The sequence below is a fragment of the Lathyrus oleraceus genome, chromosome 4 (genome assembly GCF_024323335.1).
Source record: "Lathyrus oleraceus cultivar Zhongwan6 chromosome 4, CAAS_Psat_ZW6_1.0, whole genome shotgun sequence".
NCBI classification, from domain to species: domain Eukaryota; kingdom Viridiplantae; phylum Streptophyta; class Magnoliopsida; order Fabales; family Fabaceae; genus Lathyrus; species Lathyrus oleraceus.
The window spans coordinates 84,095,231-84,109,693 of NC_066582.1; the positions used below are offsets into that span (position 1 = coordinate 84,095,231).

Below are 14,463 nucleotides of genomic sequence, written 5' to 3' on the forward strand. Positions count from 1 at the left end.
GTTACTTATCTCGTACATGCCAGTTTTCGCTTGAGGTTTTTCCACCATTGTTCGTTCGGTTCCCCACTGATAGTGGTTTTGGGCCATGCTCTCGATAAGCTGGTAAGCATCAGCATAAGGTTTGTTCATTAATGCACCACCTGCAGCGGCGTCTATCGTTAACCTTGTGTTGTACAAGAGACCATTATAAAACGTGTGAATTACTAACCAGTCTTCCAAACCATGGTGTGGGCAAAGTCTCATCATATCTTTGTATCTTTCCCATGCTTCGAAAAGAGACTCGTTGTCTTTCTGTTTAAATCCGTTTATCTGGGCTCTTAACATAGCTGTTTTGCTTGGCGGAAAGTATCGGGCAAGAAAAACTTTCTTCAAATCGTTCCATGTGGTGACAGAGTTTGAAGGGAGAGACTGAAGCCATCTTCTAGCGCTATCTCTTAATGAGAAAGGAAAAAGACGAAGTCGAATTGCCTCTGAAGTGACACCATTAGCTTTAACAGTATCAGCGTATTGGACAAATACGGATAAATGAAGGTTTGGATCCTCGGTAGGATTTCCAGAGAATTGGTTCTGTTGCACAGCCTGCAACAGCGAAGATTTAAGTTCGAAGTTGTTTGCTTCGATTGCGGGCGGAGCAATACTTGAATGCGGTTCATCTTGTGATGGAGCGGCATAATCTCTAAGAGCACGAGCTGGTTCTGCCATCTCGGGTATCGAAGGGAAAATGTTTTTGAAATCAGGAAGTTCTACAGGAGGGAGATTGTTTGCAGCACGATATTCCCGAATTCGTCGAAGGACTCGGAGATATAGCTCGATATCGTTGATTCGTAAATAGAGCGGTTCGCCTTGTGAGCGAGTGCGTGGCATACAAATCAACGAAAGAAAGAATAGAAGAAAAAGAAACCTTAGTCTCTACAGCGTAACGGAAGAGTTACGATATCGATTAAATAAAAGTCCCCGGCAACGGCGCCAAAAACTTGATCGCTCGACTTTATGAGTCGAAAATGGGGTACAAACTGCAAGTGCACAGTTCTATCGCGTAGTTTTAAAAGATATCGATCCCACAGGGACTTATGAATCGATATACCGTTATCTAAGGTTACTTCGTAAAGCTAAGGTGGATAATGTTTGATTGTTTGGGGAAAAGCTTAAACTAAAAGTAAGATCTAGATTAAATATTAATAAAGCGGATATCGGTATGTAGTTCGTCGTAATTAGGGAATCAATCCTTTGTCGGTCTCTGGGTTTTAAAATAAATCTTTTCAGTTGACTTTATTGATTAAAAGTTTTATCTCAAACTCTCGCTCTGTTGAATAAACCATGATTTTATGTTAATGTAGCTGTCACTTATAATTAAGTCAAAAACCATTTTTTGAAAGCAATACAGTCCATAGAAACTCTTTTCAAGAAAACACTGACCGTTTAAACACCCTTATCTCAAACTCTCGCTCTGTTGACTTAGGTTATATAATTAAATTCAAATGCTTAACTCTCGTCCTCACATTCAACCTTTAAAAATACTTTTTGGAAAAGATCGGAATTTAATTAACTCTAAAACTTGCTCTCGCCCTGATCTAGAATTAATGCCTAATTCACACTGTCCAGTTAAAACCTCAAACTCTCGCTCTATTGATTTTAACTTCTTTATATCTTTTACTTTCGTAAAAACCTTTGTTATTAAACCTGTAAATTGAGACCGTAAAAAGAGTGATTTTAATTTTAAACTTAATTTAACCGACTTAGTCTTGATTCCTTATTCCGCTTACTTTACATACCGATATCTAAGCGAATTAGCCAGACATGCTAAACAAACTAAAATACTTATCATGCATAAACAGACTCATCCCAGGCAGATAATATAAATAATTAATAAAACAAAACATTAAATAATAATTAAAGAACCTGAATGAGTTAAACAATAGTCTTGAACACTCCACCACAAGCCGGTAGGATTTGTTCTTGGATTCTTCAATTAAACGACAAATTAAACGAAGGAAATAAAAACTAGATTCTAACGTAAGGTCAGATCCGGTAAAAGGTACACAATAGTTTCCGGTGTAGAAACTATTGTGCGAAAAGAATTAACTAAATGCTAAAAAGGAGAAAGGAAAATAGAAATTGCAAGGGAAATAGTGTAGAACTCGTAAAAATAATAAAGAAACAATAATGCTTAAGTTGCTGGAAAAGAAAATATGCAGAAACGAAAACGGCAAAGGAAAAATGTGGAAAAGCTTCGGAACCCTTTTTGGTTTTGCAAGTGGCTATTTATATATGCTTAAGTAACCGCTTCCGCTGCCATAAGGTCTTCAACGTGCAAAATACGTGGCGTGGATATAGGGCTCAACACTCCCTCAATGCTCAACGTCTCTGAGGCGTTCCTTGCGCCAAAAATGTAGGGGAATGGTGTGACGTTCGTCACACCATGTGTGACGCCCGTCACAGGAGTGTGCAAGGCGTGACGCTCGTCACAGCCTCTGTGACGTCCGTCACAGGCACAACACTTGTGTTCTTGTACTTTGGGCTGGGCTTTGATATTTGGTTCGTTTTCTCTCCTTTTTGCACCTCCTTTTCTTCCATTTTTACTTGTGCTTCAAAATAAGCTACCTGAGACAAATAGGAAGAAAATACCGCGTAATATCTAATAAAATGAAGTGAACTGAGATAAATAATAATAAAATTTAATTGAATTAAGTCCTAAAATATGATATAATTTCGTGTTATCACCAATCTAGAAGGTTTGCCACTCAATCAACCAAAAATTTATTAAACAAACAAAATTTAAAAACATAAATAAATAACATTACTGAAAATTTAAATTTGTTCATGGGGGACAAAACACCCCAACAGTACAAAACCAAAGTCAAAATACATAATCCGAAAATACAAATAGAAATAAACATAAAAACTGAAAAATACAATGACTTAACCCTCTAAGGGCTCAGAATCCTCCTCGCTACCGGCTTCAGAACCGGTAGCCTCATCATCCTCAGCATCATCATCATCAGCTGCAGCACCTGAAGACGCACCAGCGCCCACCCCCTCACCATACACTGGCCTGTCCACAGGCCAGTTGGCGTTAAGCAGAAACTGCTCACGCGTCATCAAGGCATGAGCACCACTTCCCTGCAGCTGTAACCGCTGCATAGAGTCGTGCATATCTATCATGGCTCTCTGGGATGCCGCCATCCATTCAAAACTATAATCGCACACAGCTCGCAGGTAAGGATCTAGTCCAGGAGTAGAAGTACCAGGACCATCAGAAGCCCTGGTACTCTCTGCAGCTGCACTGCCTCTGGCATTCTTCGCTCTACAATATTTGGCCACATACCGGTCATCGATAGGTGGCGGGATCCTAACTTGACCCCTTGAGGGTAGTTTCACCTTTGCCTGCATGCACAAACTCATGATCAAGCACGGGAAAGCAAGGGGACAATTCACACGAGCCCCCGACTTTAGCCCGCTTTCGATCACGGACTTAAGCTCACAAGCGATAATCCTCGCCACATCGATTTGGACGTTGGTGAGGATAGAATGGACCAAATGTGCCACTGGGATCGGCACTGTAGAGGTATGGGACTTAGGCTGGATGTTGGTCAGCACCAACAGCAGTATCAGTTGAGCCATGGGAGTCATGTCCTCCCCGGCAACGGCGCCATTTTGTTGAATTGTATTTTTAAGTGTCGGGTTTTTGTTATCGTATCCACAGGGATTGTAAGATATCACCGCCGTTCGATGGTTGTATTAATTCTAACTCAATGTAACAATAGGGTTTTGGTTGGTTGTCACGTTATCTTGCATAAAAAGGTAATAAATTGCGGTAAAAGTTTTGGTTTGAATAAATGAGAAATATTGCCAAAGTTAGGGTTCGATGATCACTTTGCATGTATTTGTTTGGTCAACAATCTTATAAACTCCTTTAGATGATAAATTATTTCACAAAGTCCTCCCAATATGTTTCTCTCGAACACACATTGTGAGTTTTCCCATTTTGATCCATTGTTTCTCTCGAACACAATCTATCAAAATGACAACTTTTTAGTTCAACCTTATGGTGAACAAAATCATTCATTACTATCTCTAGCTAACAAACAAGATTGGATGAAAACCTAGGTCAAGAGTTGGTAAACATCTCTCGATCATAAACCAACACAAAGAGTTTTAAATAGAAACAAAGTTTTCATCATATATTCACCATTAAAGAGTTTACACATGAAGATCCTTACATTTACACACAAAGCTAGTAATCACCTACATCTAACCTTGACAAATGGATGACTTAGCTACTCATTTTCATGGTAGCTTGGTCGGCAAGTTTCGGAAGAAGGTTGATCAACATCCAAGTCGGATAATCGAGATTGGATGGGAATCCACCTTCTTTTTGTAGAAGATGGTTGCAAGATGAAGAGAAATGGAATCTAGGGCATAAAATATCTCTAGAGCAAAAGCTGGAATATATCTAGAAAAAGTACCAAAGTATGAAAAGATGAAGTCTGGCTCTCAAAAGTGGCACTTGCTACTTATAGTGCTGTTTCTGGGCTGTCATGCTCGCTAGGCGAGCAGAATGGCTCGCCTAGCGAGGGTCTAAATGTGGCACATAAGGCACCTGCGCCCAGAGAAACAGGATATCTCAAACTGCCATGTTCGCCTAGCGAACAAAACCTTCGCCTAGCGAAGAACACGCTTCAACCCTCGCTCCAGCGAGGTTGAGAGGTTTGGCTACTGGAATGCTCGCTGGGAACTCGCTAGAGCCTCGCCTAGCGAGTGAGTGTTGGCTGCGCTTTTCACCAAAACTGAACGAACTCGCTACCACCTTCGCTAGCAGCTCGCCTGGAGAATTTATTGACAATTTACTGGAGCTTTTCGCTGGGCACTCGCCTAGCGAGTGCTTCGCCACATCCCTCGCCTAGCGAGCAGGCTGATGAATGCTTGTTTTCTTTGGTTCCTTTGCCAACTTTCTTGTGTCTTCATTTTCAATTATTTCATGCCTTCTTCCTGCACAATAACACACAAATCAAAGGTACCAAGATCGTTTATCAATGTAATGCATTTCATCTAAAACAAAGGTGGTTTTGACAATTTAGCAAGGAAATAGAGTGAAAGATGCCCACATATGATAGCTCAAATAAGCACTTTTGGGCATCTAACAGTAATGGCCTTGTAAACATCATATAGATGGCTGTAAGCGTCCTAGCGAGTACGTACGCATGCCGCAATAACATGGGAGCAAGGTATACAAAAGGTCTAGAAGTTTCCATAGTCACACCAACTTCTATTTAGTCTGACAACAAAGGATAAGTTTGGTCTCCCCTCATTATGGTCCATTATTTCCTGTACACTGAAATTTTGCCTATGACGGTCAAAGATTGTAATCGCGGGTGTGTTAGATTTGATAGTTTCCTCTTTCATCACTTTCATACAAGATTCACTGAATAATTGACCTGACATTAACACTACACTCCATCTTTTGCTTCTGGTTGCGAAGGTCGATAACAACCTAAAATAGGTTGTTCTCCCCAATGCGGTTATTGGTAGATTTCTAATGCCTTTGAAGACGCCGTTCATGCATTCCACAAGGTTTATTGTCATATAGCCCCATCGACATCCTCTACCAAATGCCCTTGTCCATTTTTCTAATGGTATGTTATCCACCCACCTTCCTGCATCTGCATTAGACAATCTAATTTTCTCACGGTAATGTTGAAATGACGGTTGAGTTAAAACACACCCTACATTCACCATTTTTTGTGAAGCTTCTTGTCTTTGATTGCACGCATGAAGCTTTGTGATATATGTCTAATAATAGACATGGGTAGAATGAGGATTATGGCATCCGTTATCATGGTTATTGTAAGCACTCTCAATAGCAACATGTCTATCTGAAATAAAAAAGAGATTGGGTTGTGGAGCGACATTGTGAGGGCGAAGATTCTTAGTCCTTGTTTTAATGATATCAAATCTTTTTAGTTGCTCATAATGTGTGCTTTGGATGGTGTCATCACATCATAGAATGCATTCATCCTCCAGCATGCTCAAAGTATAAGTTTAACGTGTCCATGCATATAGAAGTATCTCATTGATGTGAATAATGCACTTGATCATCGTTGGTACCTTAGGTTCATAAGAGGATGGTTTCAATTGACCAAAATAAGTCTCAAAACCCAAATTTTGACAGTTTAAGAACTTTGAGTCGACTCACGCCTTGGAGAGGTCGACTCATTCAGACATATCCCATTATGTGTAACTCTCGGGTCTGAACAGGTCGATTCATAGGTCGACTCAATCCTGGGAAAACTAAATGAGTCGACTCATCCATATGTTGCGTCGACTCATTGCCTGTTTCATTTGAATCTTGTTTCCACGGGTCTGAACAGGTCGAGTCATAGGTTGACTCAACTCTGGAAAAACTTGTTTGAGTCGACTCATCCCCTGTTTGAGTTGACTCATCGCCTTCTTCACTTGAGTAAATTTGTTGCGGGTCTGAACAGGTCGAGTGGTCGTTGTTGATACTCAATTTTCTTCTGTGTATTTTTGCAAAAATATAATGTTGTATCTGTTACTTGGTTCATGCATCATATATATTCTAGGGTCTCTTCTTCAACTGTTAACAAGAAAAGTGAAAGATATACACTAGAGTTCCTCTTCATCTTCATTCTTCATTGCATTTTTCAACAACTACACATAACAACTTTTGTTGATCATAGTGCATTGTTGTGGTGATAACGTCCAAATAGGATTGGGTAATCTTAGTTTGGATAGAGGCTTTGAGTGAGTTTTTCTTGAATAAAACCATTGGGTTTTGTCCTCCAAGAATTGGGTTTTTTTTACAAATCTTTGCTTCATAGATTCAGCCAAGTGAAAGGTTTGAAGAACGGTGGGTTCGTTCAAACAAGTAATGGTAACCGAAGGATTGTGAAGAAAGGTTTGGGTTCAAGCGTCTTGTGATCGAAATCAGCCGAGCTAGAGTTTTGGAGAACATGGAGTTGTTGCAATAAGGTAGCTATAATCGGAGGTTTGTTCGGAACGCTTGAAGCACTTGGTTCAACTCGAATCAAGGAGAGAGAAGTAAATAGGATCTGGAACAACACTTAGGTTTGCTTGGTGGTGATCATTTCTTCTCTTGTATAAACTTTGCAACTTGATAATAAATATCTCAATTCTAGTTTTAGAATTGGGGGCAGACGTACCCTAAACGAGGACGAAAGGGGAACTGCCTAAACAAATATGGCGTTGTTCTCTCTTTCTCTAACTCTTTAAATTCTACATAAATTGATTCTTGTGTGAAATTAATTGTAAACTTAATCTCGCTTAATTGTTGTGCATTAAAGTTGTTCGATAAATTGGTGCAATCACTTTGATTGCAACTAAGGAAAATTCCGCACAGTTAATTTTAGTGAAATTGAGACTTGGTGTGGAGTGCACACCAAGTGTTTGATAAAATTAACTTCACACAAATGTATCAATATTTTACTAGTTTTCTTATTGTGTTATCTCATCATTAGTGATAATTATATCAAGGATTGGTGTAATTAATCGATTAATTAAGATAGTTATTGATTATCTTTATCTTAGTCATTCCATTTGGATTCACGCATATCCGATCTTTCCATTAACGAATCGTTTAGACGATTATGGTCTAGGGAGGTTTCGCAACCTTTAAAAACAATTTTTGAAAGCGCTAAATTTTAAATATTTATTTATTCAACCCCCTTCTAGATCGGTACTATCGTCTAACAAGTGGTATCACGAGCACCGATTCATCTAGTGATTCACATATAATTTTTTAGAAAATGAGTAACGATCCTAAAGGGGCATACAATAGAGCGCCTATTTTTACTGGTGAAAACTATAGTTATTAGAAAGATTGATGCGTATCCATATCAACTCTATTGATAGGAAGGTATGGAAAGTCATCCAAGATGGTCCTATGGAAATAACTATGATCAATGTGGATGGTGTTGTTATACCTAAACCTGAAGCACAATGGAATAAAGAGGATGAGAAAAAGTATAGCTATGATTGGAAAGCCAGAAATATGAGCATCGCCCCTTAGGTGTTAATGAGTATTATAGGGTTTCCCATTGTACTAGTGCTAAAGTTATGTGGGACTTATTGCAAATTACCCATAAGGGAACCAATGATGTCAAACTAGCTAGAATCAATACTTTAACTCAAGAATTTGACCTTTTTCATATGAATGATGGTGAAACCATTGCTGATATGAAAAAGCAATTTTTTCATCTAATCAATCGGTTAAGTGCTCTTGATAGAACTACCCATAATGATGTTGCTACTAACAAAATCTTAAGATGTCTTAACAGGGAATGACAACCAAAGATCACCGCGATTAAGGAAGCCAATGATCTAAGAACATTGGACATGACAACATTGTTTGGTAAGCTTCAAGAGCATGAGCAATAGTTCATGAACCTTGAGAAACATGAGAAGAATCAAAGAAGGAAAAGAAGGAGAAATCTAAGGACACAGAAATGAAGTCTATCGCTTTAAAGGCTTCAAGTTCTAAGTCATCCACCAATGATACGTGTGAGAGTGAATCAAGTGATGATGATAAAGATTCGAATGAAGACATGGGGATGTTTGTAAGGAGGTATAACCTATACCTTAGAAAGAATGAAGTTCAACATTTGGATAAAAATCTTGTCAACTATAGAAGACAATCAAAATTCCCAAACCGGGAGGAAGGCAAGACAACTAAGTCAAAAGGATCATGCTAAAATTATGGAAAGATCGATCACTATAAGTCGGATTGTCCCTTGTTGAAGAAAGACAAAGGAATATACAAGTGTCACAAGAAATCTTGCAAAGCTATAAGAGCATACATTGCACGGGAGAGCGATAGTGAGTCCTTAAGTGATGATAACTCAAGTGATGAAGAAGAAAATGTCAATCTTTGTCTTATGGCTCATCAAAATAAGAAAAAGAATGTAAGTCATTCTAAATATGATCATGTTGATAAAATGTCTTATTTTGATTTGCAAAAAGCCTTTAGTACTCTACACAATGAGGCCAAGGAAGCTTTTAAATGCTTAGCCTCAAATAAGATTTTTTTTTTTGTTATTTAGAAAAGAATGTTTCTGATTTTGAAAAGGAATTAGAAAATCTTAAGAAATCTATGATAGAGGCTACTAAAGGCAAAACTGAAGATGATAAGGGATTTTGGTTTAGATGGTCTGGATGTGAAACTTGTCACATTTGGCAAAGAGAGGTTAAAACTCTTCAAACTAAATTAGACAAGGCTTTACAGCCTAAAGTTACCTTTGCTATAGATCAATCACATTTTAGAAGTAACATGAATAATCCTCATCAAAAGTACACTTATGTGGTAAATGATCAAGTTAGCAAAAGCAACTCTCATCTGAACTTAAATTGTCTATATTGTTGCAAGATGGGGCATACTATTTCTAAATGCTGATTTAGGAGATTTTTGGTTCCCAAAGGCATTTTTCAATGGTTGCTCAAATGTAACCAAAGTTTCACTCACACACTAGGACCCAATGAAAATTGGGTACCTCCTTCCCTTGTTTAATTTGTAGGTGGGATGTCTTGAGGATACAAAGAGAACATGGTTTCTCGATAGTGGATGCTCAAGACACATGACGGGTGAAATTTCCTTATTCTTTGACTTTGTGGCTAAGAAGAAAGGGTTTGTAACCTAAGGTGATAATAACAAGGGATCTATACTCAGAAAAGGTAGTGTAGGTAATCCCTCCTCTACTACTATCTCAGACGTCCTTTTAGTTGAAGGCCTTAAGCACAATCTCATTAGTATTAGCCAATTATGTGACGAAGGATATACAATATCATTTTCAAAATATTGTTGCATGACTGAACATAATGATAAAAAGAATGACGTGCTTAAGGGCTGGAAGGTAAATAATGTATACATACTTGACTTGAATGAAGTATCTTTGACTAGCGCTAAATGTCTTGTCTCCATGAGTGAAGACTATTGGCTTTGACATAGGCGATTAGCGCATGTCAACTTTGAATTGCTAAATAAAGTTATTGCAAAAGATCTAGTAATTGATCTTCCCAAAATCAAATTTTCAAAAGATCACTTATATGATGCGTGCCAAATGGGAAAGCAAACAAGGATCTCTTTTAAATCTAAAAATATTGTTTCTACAACGAGACCCCTTGAACTTCTCCATATGGACCTTTTTGGGCCATCTAGAATTAAAAGTCTAGGTGGAAACTACTATGGTTTTGTTATAGTAGATGACTACTCTAGATTTTGTTAGACCATCTTCTTAGCAAGTAAAAGTGACACTTTTTCAGCTTTTGAAAAGTTTGCCAAGATTTTTCAAAACAAATTGAACACTAGCATAGTTATTATCCGAAGTGATCACGAAGGTGAATTTGAAAACCACTTCTTTGAGGAATTTTGTGAAACAAACGACATTGATCATGATTTTTATGCTCCAAGAACTCCACAACAAAATGGAGTAGTGGAACATAAAAACTGAGTTTTAGAAGAGCTTGGAAGGACTATGATCAATGAAAATGGCCTTCCTAAATATTTTTGGGTCGATGCCATAAATACGGCTTGTTGTGGATTGAATAGGATACTCATTCTTCCTATTCTAAATAAAACTCCTTATGAATTGCTAAATGGAAGGAAGCCTATTGTTTCACATCTTCAAGTCTTTGGATGTAAATGCTTTGTGTTAAATAATGGTAAAGAAAACCTTGGTAAATTTGACTCAAAAGCCGATGAAGGTATCTTTCTCGGATACTCTCAATCTAGTAAAGCATATAGGGTATACAACAAAAGGTTACTTATCGTTGAAGAATCCGTGCAGATTTCCTTTGATGAATCTTATCCGAAAATTGTCGGAGAAGGTATTATTGTTGATGGTGCAGGTGTTCCTTCGGAAAACATAATAAAAGATCAAGAAGAAAAGAGTGTTGAACCCCATTCGGAAAAAGCTTAGGAGGAGTCGGATCATATATCTTAAAAGAAATAGGAGGATCATTCGATTAATAATAATGATCTTCCTTTGGAATGGAAATCTTATAAGGATCATCCCATCGATAATATTCTAGGAGATATCTCAAAGGGAGTTACCACACGGTCAAAGATAAGTAACTTTTGATATCATTTCGCTTTCGTCTCTCAAATTGAGCCTAAAAACTCCAAAGACGCATTACTCGATGAACATTGGTTTTTAGCAATGCAAGAGGAACTTAATCAATTCAAGAAAAATGAGGTATGGGATCTGGTTCCCCCTCCGCGATACCATCGAGTAATTGGTACTAAATGGGTGTTTAGGAACAAGTTAGACGAAAATGGAATTATAACTCGCAACAAGGCTAGCCTTGTTGCTCAAGGGTATAACCAAGAGGAAGGCATCAACTATGAGGAAACTTATGCTCCTATTGCCCGACTCGAGGCTACACACCTTTTTCTTGCCTATGCTTGTTCTCAAAACTTCAAATTATTTCAAATGGATTTTAAGAGTGCTTTTCTAAACGGTTACATTAATGAAGAGGTCTATGTATCTCAACCTCCTGGTTTTGAAAACTATGAGCATCCTAACTATGTTTATAAGCTTAAGCGTGCTTTGTATGGTCTCAAACAAGACCTTAGGACATTGTATGAGCGTCTTAGCAAATTTCTACTAGAACATGGATTCTCAAGAGGGAAGGTTGATACAACCCTTTTTATTAAGCGTCAAGGAAAACACTCTATTTAAGTTCAAGTTTATGTAGATGACATTATTTTTGGATCTACTAACATAAATTTGGTCAAGGAATTCTCTAAGTTGATGCAGGGAGAATTTGAAATGAGCATGATGGGGGAGCTAAATTACTTCCTCGGACTTCAAATCAAGCAACTTGAAGAAGGAACTTTTGTGAGGCAAATGAAGTATTACAATGAGTTACTCAAGCGCTTTGATATGGCAAACTCCAAAGTAATCGACACTCCAATGCCTACTGCGGTTAATATGGACCGGGATGAAAACGGTAAGGTCATAGACATAAAAAGGTAGAGAGGTATGATAGGTTCCCTATTCTATCTTACCGCATCTCATCCAGATATTACGTTCAGTGTATGTATGTGTGCTAGATATTAATCATGTCCCAAATAATCACATTTAAAGGTCGTCAAGCGCATACTTAGATACCTCTATGGTACTTCAAAGTATGGACTTTGGTTTTTGAATAGAAGTGATTGCTCTTTGGTTGGATACTCTGATTCCAACTTTGCTGGTTGCAAATCAGATAGGAAAAGCACTAGTGGCACTTGTCGTTTTTATTCAAATTCCTTAGTGAGTTGGCACAGCAAAAAACAAGTTTCAATTGCTTTATCAATGGCCCAGGCGGAATACGTCGCAGCCGGTAATTGTTGTGCTCAAATTTTGGGGCTCAAACCATAATTACTCGACTTCAATGTTCAACTTGAACGTATTCCTATTTTGTGTGACAATACAAACACAATCAATTTAACCAAAAATCCTATACTACATTGACACACTAAACATATTGAAATTCGGCATCACTTCCTTAGGGATCATGTTGAGAAAGGTGATGTTGTCTTAGAGCATGTTGATAGCAAAAATCAACTTGCCGATATTTTCACAAAACCACTTGCGACAAAGCTTTTCTTCCACATCCGTCGGGAACTTGGTGTTCTCGATATCTCGGATCGCTTTTAAATTTATATATGATGCTTGCTCTATATCTATGCATGTCTATTCCTTGATTTACAAGTGCAAGCTATATGAGGGCACTCATCATCTATCATCCTTGGAGGTAATATCGTTCCTATCTATTTGAACTATATTGATCAATTATGTATATCTATACATGTTCTATATAATGCAATTCTTGATGTTCATTTAATGGTTTGATCTAAATTTGATCTATTTTTATGTTTGATTTATGCTTGAACTTGCTTAGGTATCATATTTAACATGCATTCATCATTATGAGCATTTTTTAATCTCATTCCTTCTAATCATTAACTCGGATCCCAACAGGTCAACCCATGAGTTGACTCGTCGCTAGGAATTCCATCTTTGTATTACCTTCGGGTCCCAACAGGTCGACCCATGTGTCGCCTCGTTGCTACCCAGAGTCCATTCATCTGAGGTTTCAAACATGGATGTGTCGACTCATTACATGTATGGGTCGACTCTTCGCCTTCCATTGCTTCGTTGCATTAATTTCAGGTCCCAATAGGTCGACCCATGAGTCGACTCTTCGCTACCTAGAGTCAACTCATCTGCATTTTAGTAGGTCAACTCATTTTTCAAGGCTTCTTATTTCAATTGCATTATCAATCCATTTGGTCTTCTCTCTCTCTCTCTCTCTCTCTCTCTCTCTCTCTTCTTCACACAAACCCTAAAATCTCCTCACAAACAACATTCAAATGGCTTCATCAAGAACCTCTAGAAAAAGAACTGCAAGGGGACCCCCTTCTCACACTGGGACTGCATAACCTCGCTATAATATTCCGGTAACTGTTATATCCTTACTCTCTGATGATCTTGTTGAATCCTTTGAAAAGAAGTTCAAAAAAAGAACAGTTGTAAAGCAGTACATATACTCACCATTAGTGTCTGGACGCATGTGCATTCCAGAAATTGTTGAGCGGTTAAATGCTCAAGGAATTGACTTATTCTTAGACTGTACTACTAAGTATAATGAAGATTTAGTCAAACTGTTTTATACTGGCGTTGTTGGAAAATTCGAGGGTTATAAGTTTACATGTAATATTGGTAATAAGGTTATTGAAGTTAACGATGATGTTTGGAAGTCTCTGTTTGAAATTTCTCCACTTTCATCTCCTAATGATCTTAAGACTACCGACACTGTGCTTGCTCCAAACTATGAGTTCAAGAATGCCTTAAACTCAATACTGAAGAAACCATTTTCTGCAAATGTTTTTGAGAGCGATTTGTTCCCTACCAATGTGACTAAGGGAATTTTAAAGCATGTCGATAGGATTTTACACTGGGTTGTGACACATATTATCCTTCCTAAACAATGAGGTTACTCCAGAGTGGACAAGGCCGAAGTACACTTGGTTTATATGTTGAAACATAAGCTGAAAGTTAACTGGCCACACTACATTGCAAGCAGGATCTTTGCCCTAAAGGAGTCAGGTCGAGGCACCACTCTCTGCTATCATTCATTTATTCAAAGTATCCTAAATCGGGATGAAGTTTCCGTTCCAGGAATTCAATATAACTCCATGACTGCAAATCAAGAATTCTGTCAAAAATCATTAAGTTTTATGGGCTACAATTGGGATCCTACAACGCGAATATACAAGATCCACACTAAAGCTTCAAGTTCTAATATTCAGCATTTGGAAGATGATGATGATGATGATGATGATGAAGATGATGAAGACAAGGAAGAGAATAATGATGATGATACTCACCCTATAGAGCATGATCAACAAGTCACTGACCATGGTGATTGGCTAGGTGCTACTCC

The 14,463-nt window shown here is 38.0% G+C and overlaps 1 pseudogene; it reads left to right on the forward strand.

The window, feature by feature from the left end:
- The first annotated feature begins 217 nt into the window (after window positions 1–217).
- LOC127076985 (uncharacterized) lies at window positions 218–317 on the forward strand (annotated as a pseudogene).
- The last annotated feature ends 14,146 nt before the right edge of the window (window positions 318–14,463 follow it).